Here is a 15735-nt window from a genome sequence, read left to right on the forward strand (position 1 = left end):
CTTGTTGCATCTGTATCTTAATCATCTCTGCACTCAGACTTGTTCCAAGTGTTGTGGGGATTTAATTAAAGGCATAGTGGAACTAAAGCATTTTCCCTTCTCAAGCGCCTTGTTAAATAAACAGAACAATGCGCCGCAGATATTAGGGGAAGAGTGCTACCAGATCCTCTTGGGCAATTAAAGACTCTCAGTTCCATTTTACCGCCATGTTAGCAGATCATCACAACATCTGGAGGCGAAATGTGGCAGGTGGAAGAAGAAATCTTACCTTTCCCTGGAGACGGAGGAGGCAGGAGGAGAGGCTGCCAGCACCTCAGACGTCAGCTGCTCCCAACTCTGTTAAAACAAACACTCAGCGTCTTACATTCTGCTGTTTCAATTAAACATTTTACTTTTAACAACATTTACACATTTATTGATGCAAGTATGGAATAAATCTTAGGGAGAGGTTACAATTGTGCTTTTCTTACCTATTTTTATGAATTATAGATGTTGACAAAATTGTTAGTGCCCCTTAATGATGAACCAAAAAACATCATTTTTGCAGGGACGGTTGGTTTAGTTTTGTTTTTAAAATGATTTGGTTGGACCACAATTCAAAAGCAATATTTGGTTATTACTTCTAACATTATTACTGTAGTGGGCTTTTCATTAACACTTGTTCAGTTTTACAAACAGCACAGTGTGTGAATGGTGTTAACCTTCTGCTAAACCTTGGAGGTTTTTTACATGATGAACTTTAAGGGAGCGCAGCTCGTTCTAATGTCATACAAGACGATTTATCATCAAACAAAAGATGATCTTCTTTTTCTCCTTTTTTGTTTTTGAATGTCTCAGACCCCAACAAAGCAGAAACATCATTCTGAGGTGGTGTGAGCAGGTTGTCTCTGTATCGGTTGGTTTTAAGGTGATCTTTAACAAACTGACTGAATAAACACCATCAGGAAGCATCAGAGCCGCCTTGAGTTGTCTTCAGATTTATAGCGAGAGCGTTTTCTTCCAGGTTACTCAACTGTGTACGTTTCCAGAATAATCTGTCAACCGGCAAAAGGTGGAAGCCTTTAGCGTTGACCTTGCGGTGTGCAGCAGGACACGGTGTAACAACTCAAACATGGCCGACATGTCGGTGAGAGGGCCAGCCTTGAAAGCAGACACACTTATCCTTTTTGCACCGATGTAAACAGTACAAACATGGATTTGTTTTTCAGCCTTTGTCAGAGATCAAATATTCTCAGGAAAATAAAGAACACATGCGCTCCCAGCTGCAGAGACACACAGCATATCAAAGCGCCTGCTGCCCAGCGTGAATGATGGTTCTCCATGAGCGTCTTCAGATGAGCCGGGTTGGAGACTTCTGCAGGCTGATTTAGTGCCTCAATCTCGCACAAGAGGGGTCACTTTTCTCTCCACGCTTTGACTTATGAGGGCACGGCTGCTATTTTCATTTCCATTTCAGTTTGAGGAACGATGGGAAAAGTTCTGGTCCATCTGTAAGCGCTGTCGTCACACAAGGACACAGGTACTTTATTAATACCTTGTAGTAATGTCCTTTTGATAAGTTTTCTGACATTTTCTATGATTTTGACATATTAGCATATTAATACAAATCCAGGAGGACATTTTGAGCTGGGAGGCATTTTCCTTTAAGAGAAACACGATGAGTCAGTTGAGTTGGATTCATACTGTATCCGTCGTAACTCAAATAACCAAATTTGTCAAATAGCACTTTTCAAAGCATCTCAGTAAAATAGAGCACATTTCATTTTGGGGATTTAATTTAAAAAGGGAGACTGATATTATATAGATTAATTCCACATATTAGGATTTCATGGTTATCTTGATTCTGGCTCACAATCTTCAGTCTGCAGCCAAAACAATTCAAAGGCAAAGATATGATTATTAAACTGATTGAACATGCCAATTTTTTGCTGTTTTTTTCTCTCTCTGATTGCAGCAATTTTTGTTTGCACCGTTTTTCTGAATTTTAATTTCTTTCATAAAGGACAGTGCATATTAATTAAGATGAATACATTAAAACTAATATGGCAGCTTTAGCCAGTAGGGCTAAATCTCATCTGTAGTCCTCTGACAGACTGATGACTGCATTTGACCTGTTGTGTTTGCAACCCTCATATGTTTGCAACACGTTTCGCCGTTTGCTGCACATTTGCAGCTTTCAGCCACACGGATCTTAAATCCTTTGCAAACCTTTCAGAATCTCCTCTGAAGGCCTCAGAATCATCTCACCGTGATTTTTCCTCTCATGTCAGTCAGGAGCCCCAAACTAAATGTCTGCATTTTTTTGTATTAATAAATTAATATCTTTCCAAATACATAAAAGAAAAACATATCAGCCATCGTCAGATGTCCTCATTTTTTCACACCTGTTGATCAGTCTCCTTTTATGGAGTTGAATGAGTAAAATATATTAAAATTTCTGTTATTTAGACAAACCTGGATGTAAAATAAAAAATAAGTAGATTTTCAGAGGTTTACATTTTTTTTATATATATAAAAAATATATCCAAAATTCCAATCTGTTGCTCACTTTCCCAGCCGACACAGAAAGATTCAGCGATGAAATAAAAAGGTCAGTTGATGATAGAAAATCAAGATTATGAAGAGCAGAGAAGTTATTTCTGACCAGCAGAGGAGAAAAGCTGCCAACCTCAGAGCGGACGGACAGCAGAACAAAGCAAAGAGGGACACAGGCAGCAGAAACAAGACAGTTTGTTCCTCCCATTTGCAAATTGAATTAATCAGGGCGCCACTGACGTACTGTGTAACAAGACAAACATAATTAGATTACATCATTACTCCTCATCATTATACGCTTGCTTCCTTCTCTCTCCCTGGGGAACCATGAACAGCCAACTGGATCGGCAGCTCTGCACCGCGGCCACAGCGAAAGCAAGATGGCTGTCATCATTTATTTAACACAACGATTGAACATGTGACTGAGTCAAGAGAAAGATGTAGTCTCTGATCACACAGAGAGCTTGTAACCGTCCTAAAGCTACAAATAGTGCAGTGTGGCCTGAGACGTAATCCCTCTCCCCTGTGAGCTATATTTACCATGTGTGGTCATTTCTGTGCGGCTTGATGTTTGCCTCAGCAGCAGCCATGATGATGTCCAGTTATCTTCAGCTGCATGCATGGCATTCTGGGATATGCAAGAAGAGAATTTCTCACAGCGTTGAGGAAGTTCACATCAAGCTTAAACATAATTCCTCAAGACCTGACCTTGGCATTCCTGCTAAAGTCTCATCATTGTCTGAGCAGAGACAGAATAAGAATCATACAAAAACAAACATTTACACTCAGAGGATTATTACAGGGCCCCATACTTTGGGTAAAATATGTGGCTTTGCAATCAGGACTCCAGAAAAATAAATAACCTTGTTTTCATATGAAGGTAGAGAAAGGGACGAGGTGTTGAAAAGCTGCTCTGGTGCTGCATGCTGTAATGGCCGATCATCTTTCTAATGGGAGGGAGCGCAGCCCTGCAGCTGTGGCGCTCAGAGCCTCCACAGCTGTGGCGGAGGGAGGAGGTGTCAGCCATGCTTGGCACTCATCGCCGAGTCAGCTGGGAATGGCTGGCTTCCCTTCACACGAGCCTCAGAACATATGATGCACTGCTAGAGAGGAATGCACTGCGGCGCAGGAAACCGTTTTAAAATCATCTGACTTGTTTTAAATCAGGAAAATAGATTTGCAGCAAAAAACGCAAAATCCAATCTTTTCGATGGGATTTTTATAAGTTAAAGAAATTGATATCAATGCCGCAATTCAAGAGTCTTCTTGAGAGTTCTTGCAGTCTGTGGATAAATAATTCCACCCTTCGTTTAACTGCCTGTACGTTATGTGAAGAACATGCTGCAGGAAGCGTTGCCATCCATTCCATACTCAATCTTCTTTTGCACAAATTGATAAATGGAGACATAAGCATGCTTAATCTGTGTTCCACTCGCAGTCTGGGTAGGGGGACAGTGAAATTGAAACGACAGGACGTGGAACGAAGCACGTCCGGGGGAAATGGAGGCATCACTCCTTCGTTTATAGAACTGACAGGATATTGATCGCTCTCCCTCCAGGCCTTGAGATTGGGAGGAAACTTTCACCCGTCTGCGCGGCCTATCTGTGGGCTGAGGCTGCTGAGCCGCCACGGCCTGCAGGGGAATCTAAACGGCTGCCGTCTGTAAAAACTGCTCTCCGTATTCCTTCCCCATCTCTTCCTCTTTTCATTCATAAAATCTCTGCAGCGAGCAGCATGTCGGTTCAGATCTCAAATACTTCTCAGTCTTTCCATCACATTTTTTCTCAAATCCTCTCCATCATAATTACGGTCTGAATTTTATTCTGCTGAAAGAGAGAAAAGCTCAGATTCAAAAGTCTCGACAGCTTGATGTTTGAGATCAAACTCTTCCTCGCTCTGCATATGCACAGACCGACAGTCTGCTGCAGCTGTGCTTTTCACTGCATTGAACACCATAAGAAAAGGCAAGAGAGGAATTATGAAATCAATGCAGCAAAGCAGCCAAGATCTACATTTCCTTTTAATTTAACCATCAGTGCTGTGAATAAGTTTTTGCTCCCTGCAGATTTCTTGTGTTTTTGTTTTGTGTCACACTTCCATGTTTTACATAATCAAGCTAATTTTAAAATCAGGCATAATGTGGTTTAAAACAAAAAGCAGTTTTCAAATGATAATTTACTAATTAAGGGAAATTAGCATGAGTGGTTTGGATAGCTAAATGAAAAAATAATTGCCTCCGATGATTAATAAAGAATCATTGATTAACCACATTTGCATAATAGCTTAGCTCAGTTTGATTAGCCACACAAGTAGGCTAACGTACATGAAAAGGCAAAAAATCCCCCCCCATCCCCACTATCTACACTATCTATAGAGATGGAAACAGGTATGATATTTATCACTCAGAACATGGTTGCATAGTTATTTTTAAGGGTTTTGGACTCCAGAGAACGCAGTGAGAACCGTTATCCAGTAATCATGGAGCAGTGAGGAAACACTCCAGAGCGGCTGACCAATCAAAACTACAGAAAGAGGCCATCGCTGATTCATCCAGGAGAAGAGCCAAGGCTCCGTTCACACGGCAGGAAAAGTTCCTCACAGCGGTGTGAACGGTCTGATTCAGATCAGATCTGTTCTGCTTCCACATGCAAAACTAAATCATAACCAAGTTCTCCGAATGTCTGCAGTCTGAACGGTCATGTCGCATTTTATCCGACTTTTACATCATTGACTGAAGACGTGCATCATGACATCTCTCAGTCAGGGTCAGAGGTCATAATTCAACAATGGACTGAGACTGGATGGAAATCGGATCCAATGGGAGAGTTGTGACTCCCCAACCACTGATAATCAACCAACCATTTATCAGTGGTTTGGACAGATTCTTTTTCTCATATCAGCCAAAGAAAACTGCAGCTTTTTTTGTCTGATATGAAAATTTGGTAAATGATTTTAAACATTTTACGAGCGACCAAAGAAAAAATGATGGCCTAAAACTTTCTCACTTCCCTGTTCAAGCAGCATGGATGCTTTAGCAAACACATAACTGGAAAAATGTAATGAAGTTATTTTCCTGTTCACTTTTGACTCCATCTGATATTAAAATTTAAATGAGGAAACATGCAGCTTTTTGTTCCAACTTTGGTCCAGCAAACTATAAAACTTCAAAGCAGAATCTGCATGAAGGAGCTGCAGGTAGTTATTGGAGTGAATTGCTGTGTAATTCGAGGCCGTAGGAGCCTTGCCTGAGCTCTTATAGCAGCGTTATGGGAGTCGAAGTTAAACTGGGAGGCCGTGGGGGGGCGACCAGCCAGTGGCAGGGAGCCAACCGCGTGGCATTGCTGACTGCAGAGATGCATGCCTAGAGGTTTGCGCAGAAGTTAAATTTTAATTCAGGGAATATTTTAAATGTCTGAATAAAGCAAATACAGCTGTCGACAGAATTACAGTAAATTAACCAACAGGCAAAGAAATTAAATCCTTGCTTTAAGTAAGAACCTTGGCGTTTAAGTTCCAGTGTCCTCCAGCTTTTGGATGAATCTCTGCTTAAATGAAAGGTTAATCTCCATGGCAATAGGGGAGGCTAAGTGTCCCCAGAAATAGAGTTAAATGGGACATAATCACAACACTAATGAAGATCTCATAAATTAGACAGAAACATTACAGAATACACATTCCATTGATTTCAATAAAGTATCAGAACGTGACTCGGATCAGAACCAAAAACAAATGTCTCTGCATGTGAGCCGGCTCCGTCGCAGGCTTCCCATAAACACACGTGATGGAAAGTGACCCTGAGGTCAGCAGTGTGTTGATGAGGAAGAGTTATGCCCACTCTGCTCCACCCAATGAAACTCACTGTCAGCTCACACACCATCACTCATCTGCTGTTAAACGTTAAACATCATGGGAGAGCAAATCACCACAGCGGCCACGCTACTTCACCATCAAAGCAACCACCGTAAACTGGATCATAAACTTCCTCGCATCAATCTCCAGTCACTCCAAAATGAACATAAAATCGGTAAAGAGGGTTGTTTTCCTCTGCATATGGGGAATGTGTGAGCATTGAAGGCATTTTATTGATGTAGCCATTCATATTTGTATATTTAATACAAAAATATGAAAATTTATGATTAATTCTTTAACTGGAAAGCAACTGATCACAACTATTTCACAGCTCTATTTATGACATGCAGTGGAGGGCACTGCTAACTGTAAAGTTAGCCTTGCTAATCCTAAAGCACTAAATATAACATTAGTTCTGCTAAAGCAAAGTAATAATACCAACACAGTACTTTTTGGAAGCTAATGCTAAAGCGCTAATTTCAGCCATGTTCACACCTACCATGCTGCAATGACATGTGACATATGACCCTCGACTGGCCCAAATTTATGACCTCCATTCAACAAGGCTGTTTTTCAGGAAGTGGTTCTTTAAAACAGACCTTTCATTTCACTCTTGGTTTCAGTTTTATACTTGTTGAGTTTGTCCAACTCTGTTGGTGATTTTGCCTCACTGACCACAGAAAGGCTTCATCCAGAAAACATCAGGGACTGTTAAACTGTTTACTGTAGTTCTACAGGAAGGCTTTCTGGGGTCACAAATATCATTTTCTGCAAAGCATAATCTGTGTAGAACACAAGGAGTTTCAACAAAAAGGTCCCCAAAACTATTCATTAATGTGAATTTTTGCATAAATTTGTTCAACACCTCGAGATGTTTGTTCATGAAAGTGTTGACATGTTTTTGTAAACCTCATTTGCTCATTCGTTGTGTACTTGTCACTTACTCAAAGTTTCTTTAAAAAAGTGGGAAAACAGAACTGCTGTGTAAACAAACTTCAAATTAAGAGCATAAATATAAATCTCTAATTTAAAAAATTCTTAGCAATCAATAACAAAAACTTCCCTGCAGATGTTGAACTTTGATAAACTGAAATTTTACTAAACAGCCAAATAAATTAGTGCTTTATAATTTAGGTGGAAAAACACATTTAAAAGCAATAAGTGCTCTCAAAGTTAACACAAATCAGCTCCACTTTTAGCACATTAGCAGAAGTGTGACCCAAACTGATAACATGTTTTAAAATGTAAAAAGAAAAATTACCTTTTAGATGAGTTGTTATATGGAGAACTACAAGGAAACACAGAAACTGCTCAATAAATGCGCAAAACACCAACAATATTGCAGTCGTTATTTTCTCACACATATCATTTTAATCCTAATGTCTTATTGTCCAGGAAGCTGATTTAAGCTACGATTCTCCAATATTACAGGAGATGCATCCTCACTTCTCCAGGCTGGGGTCAAGTAATTAAAACTTTTTAAACAGTTAATTATGCTCCCAACAATATTACCTCACGGTATCAACAAATTGTTTCCTGACAGTTATTTCTCCTTGTTTCCATTTTCCATTTTGGTGGCTGTTTATGAGTGGGAGGTAAATAAACAGATGGACTCTGAGGAGGGATGGAGAATGCAAAGCAAATGCAAAATAATGTACTGCAATATTTAAATTACACAAATGAAAAGGCAAGAATTAATTTCAACAAGAAATTTCACCCTTAAACAAGATAATGTCTAAATTCACCAAAGCTGTTTATTTTATTAGGAAGGCTCACATGCCAGAGAAACACATTCTTTACTCATATGATTCATTAATTATGCGATATTACAACCGCGTGCCATTGAAGGGTCCTTGTATAAAAGTATGCACACATATTCTAATTGAAAACCTGGGATCCCAGAAAGGAGAGCCGCCAGCCTTCAGACTGCTGATGACAAGAAACTAACAATTTATCCCCGGCAGCCTGCCTGTGGCAGCAGATGATGATCAAAAACCTTCTGTCTTCCACCACCGTCCCACTGCCAGGTTTTCAGTGTCAAATGCCAAATGCCTACGCAGATTCAGTTGGCACTGCAGATGCTTTGTATTTATTCTCACATATTTACAGCCAACAGTAAAACACCCAACATCCAGTAATATTATAAACCTTACATCCACCCACGACACCAACAGTAACGTCAGTTTTTTAATTCCCCTTGGCTGAGGAACTTGAGGTTTGTTCCTCTGGCTCATAGTTTAACGGTTTGTAAACGTCTGAAGCTGCAGCTTAACGCCACAGTGACGAAACAAAAACACAACCACCGGAAAAAATATATTTCTATTTTATATCCACAGCAGATATTAGTCCCATTATCTTTGAACTGACTGAACTTCTGCAGCACTTTCCTCATCTCACCGACCATTAAAATGATCTCTACATAAAATCCACATTCAGCTTCATTCACAACGAACAAGCAGATCAGTAGAAAACTTGGGTTCAACTTCCTTCTCTCCTCCTACATTTCATGTGTCTTCAATAACTGCCTCCATTAGAACATAGCTAACTGAGTGTAGCTGCCACGTTCTGCTCGTTTCAGAAACCAGTCAGGGATTTTGTTCTGGGAGTTGATTTTATAGATCTGAAGAATTGTTTCATCTCTAGATATGAGTTTTTTTTCTTTCTTTTTACAGCAGGTGGTTCACAAAACACGCACAGCTTTAGGTAATAAGGTTTGGAACAATTGGTTCATTCAGCTGTTGTTTTTATCATGTTGGCCTTAAAGACCAGAGTCAGTAAGTTTTATGAAGTAGTTTGTTGTTTCCTTCAAGTTCAACAGGGCAGAGAAAGAGTTGGTCCTTCGTTTGCAGAACAAACTCCTCCTTGTCAGAACTCCTTGAGGCCCCTGCATGGCATGTCCGAAGGCGCAATAACAGCTTTAGAGTTTCCAGGGACTAAGACGAACAGATTGTCACCACAGCCAGCAGATAGCACTCTGATTTTCAGCCATCTCAAGGGCTTTGAATTGGATCCAGGTTGGCTGTCCGTGGTAATAAGTGTGTGTGTGTGTGTGTGTGTGTGTGTGTGTGTGTGTGTGTGTGTGTGTGTGTGTGTGTGTGTGTGTGTGTGTGTGTGTGCATGTGCGTGTGTCTTTGCGTGTGTAGGTGTGTGTATGTGTGTCTCTTTGTGTCTCGGTTGTCCAACATGGACACATTTTGCCGTTCTCAGCCAAAGCGTTCCCGGTTGGCCTCTATCCGCTGATCCGCTGCTCTCGTCATGGAGGAATTTCCATCCTGATCCAGCAGCCAATCAGAAGCATCTGCAGCATCCACTCTGCCAAAAATGATCCATCTCCTGCAAACGCACCCAGACCCGCCACAGCATCTGTCAGGACAGTTCCAATGCCAAGGAGGTGTGCAGCTGTGCACCTGTCAACCCACACGCAAATATTTTTGGAGACGCATCCACCGGAGATACAGAAGGAGCCGCCGGCTGAGTCCAACTGGAGGTTCAGGTGGAGGAGGACCCAGAGCGGGGGAAAAGGCACAACCTGACCAGTCCATGTTCACAGAAAAAGTTTTCTGCAGCTTGAAACTTCAAATGTTGCCTGATGTTAGGAAAAATGTTATCTTTGAGTTGCAACTGATTTCAGTTCAATTGGAAGGAGCTGACATGCTGACAATTTCTAATTAAATGAATAAAATGCTTTGATGTGAAGCCACAGAACAAGATAATGCATCCTGCTCCTCCTCCACAGAACACACAGAGCTTCTCCCTCATCCATTCTGACATGCTGAAAGAATAAGTGGAAACAAGATGAAGAGGGAATAACAAAGCGACATGCCCAACTCAAACAAAAGATGTAGCATTAAGGCTTAAACCTCCTCAGGTTCTTTTCCAAAAAGCCCATCAGCCTTAAATAATGCTGTAGTGGATATAAGGCTGATAAAAACCTCTATTATTTTATTTCTGCTCCACGCTTCTGAATTGAGGTAATAGACAAGCTGGTTGCAGTCTCTGGGAATTAAAGTGGGGTTTGGGGATGGAGGATGGGGACGTGATAAGTGTGGACAGGGAACAGCGAGCAGCAGATGAAATATGTGCTTGGAAAACATAATTAGCAAAAAATGGATGTCATATAAAAGTCTGTCCCACTGCAGTGCGGAAAACAATTCTCCACTACAGAATGCCAAACACACGTCCAGCAGAACAAAGCAGGCCGGCTCTTTTTTCTTCCTTATGCACCGAACATGTGGAGAGGAGATTACTGAATGTCTGGCTATAGAAAGACGTTTAACTCTGTTCTGCAGAAAGCACTACAGGGCATGGACTACATGTTTAGAGAGGGCAACTCAAAGTGATCACAAGTTGACCCAGGTGCCTCCTGTCCATAGAGCGATTCTGTTTCTGAAGAGATGAAGGAGCTACTTTCCTCTGAAACTCCAGAGCTTCTTCCATTTTACATCCCTTCAAAATGAGCCACACGGCAACATTTCCACTGCTGCAAACCTTGTTTGCTCTTTGAAAAATACTGTTTGGATTCTCTGAAGAGATGTGGTGGCAAGAAGTTCCTTCTAAATCAATGACGTTTTCTATCAAGGATGATGACCTGTTGAGTGTTAGACGCCATGTAGCCGTCGCATTTAGAAAGGAGGGAATTGAATCTGTGTTACAGGATGTCAAGGAGGCATTTTTTATTTACCATGTGAAGGAAATAAAGAAGCTGCCAAATTCTTGTGTGTTTATACAATAAAAGGCCACAGGCTCAATTATATGCGATTAAATGTGGTGCAACAAATTTCTGTTTAATGTAATTACAATGTAATGCACTAGATTCAGGCCAAATATAGACAGTGATTAAGTCCAACTAACTAATTTCTACTTAAGTACAAATTATATATAATAGTCTTTCTGTATTTCTCTTAACTCTAAGCATGTTGACGTCTCCTCTCAATATGCTTGTAACTGTCTATTTCAATAGTTTACCCACCAAATATACCTTAATATGCATTAATACTCACATTGGAAAGTCTTTGAAAAAAATCGTTTTTCAATATATAAAGTTTTGGCTCTAGAATGAGGAGATTTTTCAGCCGCATTGAAATTAATGTATTTTTCAAACATCAATGGAAACACTTCTTTTGCATCACAAGTCGAAAGACGTCATGTGATCAACAACAGGATGTTACTACTGGCTGAAATGACAGAGGTCAACAGGAAGTGGCAGGAGGATGATGATTTTTAACAAACTTATTCATGTGTGATTTTAGTGGCACTTCTTTTCTTAATGGAAACACCGCAACTGCAAAATTGTGTTCGACACACATGGTTTTGCCAAATATCAATGAAGGTTTGCGCAAATCTGTATTGGAAATGCGGCTACTGTTGCAATTTTTTCCATGTCGACATAAAACCTGAGAACAGCGTGGAAAATCAAACTCCCATGAACGCCTCGGCGCTTCGATGAGATTAAAGATCCGGTTGAAACCTCCAGGGTTCCACACTTTGTTGAAGCCTTCTTTTCCAACTTTCTTTTCATTTAATTTCAATGCAAATATAATTAATTTGAAAGTCAGATGTAATCAGTAAGAACTTGAATTAATATGAAAGTTTCCCAACGTTCTTCGCGCTCACCTGGTGTTTTATTTGCTCTACCGTTCTTTCCATTATACTCTGATGCTTGTTTAAGAAATTTTATTCTGCATGACCATCTATGTGGTTTTATTCTTGAGATTCAGTGTTTTCCAAACACCAGTGGGTTCTCCAAGATGTCAAGAAGGGAAGTTATGAAATATCCATTAATCTTTCAAATAGCAGCTAAATGAGGCTAAATTTTAAGTCGGACTGGCTGTTTGGTATCAGGTTAATCAGGTTTTCCTCTTTCTTGTGATTACAACTCATTAGGCTTTAATGAGTTAATGATCACCTCATTTGCAGCAGCTTTACATGGATCTGAATTGTGGACAAACAGTGAAGACAATGGAGACTGAAACCTCCCGACACAGATGTGAAAACAACAGATAAGCAGCAGTTCTGAACCCGAGCCAAACAGCATGGCAGCTAATTTACAACAAAGCAGGTTTACTGACAAATTTGGCTTATTATGTGAACATAAAATAAGCCGAACTGGTGTGGTGGGTAACACAAGCACACCTTGTTATCTACGCTGCTGCTCGTTTGTGAGCCCACACTAATTTGCACAGGTCATCGCTGCAATTAGCTGACAGTGTTTGTGTTCAAAGACAGCAGAGCCCAAAGTGAAGAATCTGCACCCTTTTTCTACACAATGCATCTTTATTTTATTGGGATTTTACATTTTACCCATCACAGAGCTGTGGTTTTGCAAATAAAAAACTGAAAAGTGTGAAATACATTTGTATTCAGTCCCTGATTCAATACTTTCTACAACCACATTTAGCTGTCAAAACACCTGGAAGCTTTTATAGCTTTGCAAATCAGGAGAGCAGAGTTTTTTCTTTTTCTTTGTCAAGTGGCTCAGGCTGATTGGGCTGACAGCATCTGAGAACATGAGCTTAAAGTCTGGCCACCGATTCTCAACTCAATCCCTGGAGTCAGGTGTGGACTTTGATTGGGCCACTTCAACACTACAGCAGCAGCAACAGGCAAATGGATACAAATTATTTAAAAAAAGGCGCACAGTGACATTTTACAACACAATAAAGTAAATATGTTGCCATCAGTTATTATAAAAAAAAACTGTGCGTATAGAAATAAATAAAAATTTTACTTTGTAATTTGATGCCTTGAATCTGGTCTCTGTCTCTTTAAGAAGCTGCTACTTTTCCAACACTCCACCATCAGCTTGTCATCACAATAATGCTCCTCCGTGATGCCTTTTACAACCGTTCTTTGGTGTGCTGGACTGAGAAGTATGAAAAGCTCAGAAAACACACAGTTTCCACAGGTGTTTGCCAATTGGTGCTGTCACTAGTTTGGAGGAGTTTTGGGGAGGCTTTGCTCTGTGAGGCAGGAGTTTGGCTGCTGAAAGCAGCTTTGTAGATGCAGGCGGTGCTTCGTTGGAGCAACAGGCGGTGCTTCGTTGGAGCAGCTTTGTGGATGCAGGCGGTGCTTCGTTGGAGCAGCAGTCGGTGCTTCGTTGGAGCAGCAGGCGGTGCTTCGTTGGAGCAAGCATTTAGGCACCACCAAATGTCTTATTGTAGCTCTACTCAGAGGTATGATTCAAATGCTACACTTGTTAGTAATGTACTGATTTATAGACCCCAATAAACTACTGAATGTGATAACATCGCATTCTAATTAGTTCATATGAAGGCCAAATCAACATTTAGCAGCGAAGTTAACAAACATCACAGCAAATTTGTGTCTGATGTAAATACTCCAGTAAAGAAGGAAAAGAAACATTTGCAGCTTCAGTTGTGTTGTTTGGTTTGTTTTCATACTGTTGGACTCAGAGGGTTTTTCTGCATATTGTTTGTTAGGCTACAGGAAGCAGGGAAGTTTTTAAATCAGGTCATGTTCATGAATGCCACCAGACCATCACGACATCTTCGGAGTATTTCAGAGCTGAGAACAGGATGTTCTTGGATGCCCGGTTTAAAATAAACCGATAAGAGGAGCTGCTCTGAAATTTGCTTGACACGTAAAATGATGCTTGGGATGAAACAGCATGTTCAGAAAAAAAGCCTAAAGGATATTTTTTTGTTTTGTTTTTCATTTCCATTTCTTCTTACATCTCTAATAAAGGATGATTCCAGTGTTTTACTATTTGTGGACTAAAATGCACTTTCCATATCTTCACCGTCATATTTGAGCCGAAATAATTTCCCCCAAAAAGAGCCGGAAGGAAACACCGAAATAAACCAATTTCATAATAACATCTCATCAGAGTGATTTCCGTCATCATAAAGTTAGTCCAAATGTTTATTCTAAATTATAGTTTTAATATATATACATAACTATAGAGATATATAAATTCTGTTGAAATGTAGAAAAATAGATCCTTCCATTGTACAGAAAGATATATTAGTTGAGAACATTTTTCACCTATTTGAGTGTTAATTTGTAACATAAATAAATAAATAATACATTTTAAAAAGCTGGTTAAATAAGTCAAACTCAGCTTTATTGACATTTTCCCAGAAATCTGCAGAGATTTGTAGGTGAGGTGGAGGTTACAGATGATCTCTGACAGAGAAAGTAAGCCCAAGTCAACTTTTCTTTGCAGATAAAGTAAAATAATAAGTAATGTATCACAAATAAAAATATGTGATACATTTAAATTTCTGAGCAACGTGTGACCTTTAAGTATAAACATTGTGAATTCGGAAACATTTAGCCTTAAACTGTCTCAGTGCTGCCCTCTCTGGGTTGGAGGGTGGCTACTGAAGCTGAATTTTCCTGTAGTTTCTGGCTCAGGTATGAAGCAATCTCCCTCAAACACACGCCCCCTGGTGGCGAGTCAGGAGTTGATCAAGCATTTCTCAGCTTTGCACATGTGAGATTGGATTCAAGGCACTTTTTAAAAAATATGTAAATCAATCAAAAATCAAAAAACTCTACTGTAGGTTGAAAAGTTGCTAAATATAGCTAAAAAGATGCCAAGTTGGCAACCTTTCCCTCGTCCTGACCATTCCCCCTCAGCTAATGGCTAAAATGAGCCTAGAATTACAGGATTAAAGGTGGAAAAAGTTTTGACCAGGTCTCATTTTATATTGATGGGGTTGTGTAGATCTTATGTTTACGATAACATTACCTGCTCCAGAAGCGCACATGGATACTAGTGTATAAAAGTTCATCCAATTTTTCACCTGATCTTTTTGACATGCTGCATAAACTTTGCAGAAGTTCAGGTTTTCATAAATCGTTTGAGCTGAGACAGGGACGGGTCACCGTGTCTCCTTACCTCCATCTCCCCCGCTTCGTCTGTCCAAACCAGGCAGGAAAGGAAACACTGCCAACACCTGGTGTAAGTCATCCATAGAAACAGGAGGAGGTAAAATATATAAGTGCACATAGACAAGAGTGAAGGATTTACGAGAGAAAGAATTTAGTAATGTGTTTGGTTGAAACATCATAAACCAGGAGGATGTAACATAAGCAGCAGCTTCAAACACAGCCGGCGGTTCTGGAGCAAAAATAAAAAGAATGACGTGAGCGAGCAAGATGTGCAAAAAGAACAACTGCACGTCTCTGGAAAGTAATGGGCTGCACTTCACACCCTGGTCATATCAAAGAAAATTTCAGGGCAGACAACTAAAACGTGTCGCCTCAGCAGTAACAGACAAAGTCACTTCCTGTGAAGCCTGGACTGAAAACACCTCAGGCTGAAATCCTTCCTGAACAAACGGGGTCTGCAGGTTTACAGGCAGAAAACCAAAGGTTGGAGAAGG

General features: G+C 40.2%; 1 long non-coding RNA gene across 1 annotated transcript in view; it reads right to left on the reverse strand.

Moving 5' to 3' along the window:
* Positions 1 to 267: 267 nt before the first annotated feature.
* The window catches only part of LOC106936865 (uncharacterized), a 49574-nt gene continuing 34106 nt past the window's right edge, over positions 268 to 15735 (reverse strand). Inside the window, exon 3 of the long non-coding RNA XR_001422243.1 lies at positions 268 to 336. This is a non-coding gene — a long non-coding RNA (uncharacterized LOC106936865). The remainder of the gene's footprint in view (positions 337 to 15735) is intronic.

This window comes from Poecilia latipinna, unplaced genomic scaffold, assembly GCF_001443285.1.
Source record: "Poecilia latipinna isolate Pla-1442-1.1 unplaced genomic scaffold, P_latipinna-1.0 Scaffold2230, whole genome shotgun sequence".
NCBI lineage: Eukaryota > Metazoa > Chordata > Actinopteri > Cyprinodontiformes > Poeciliidae > Poecilia > Poecilia latipinna.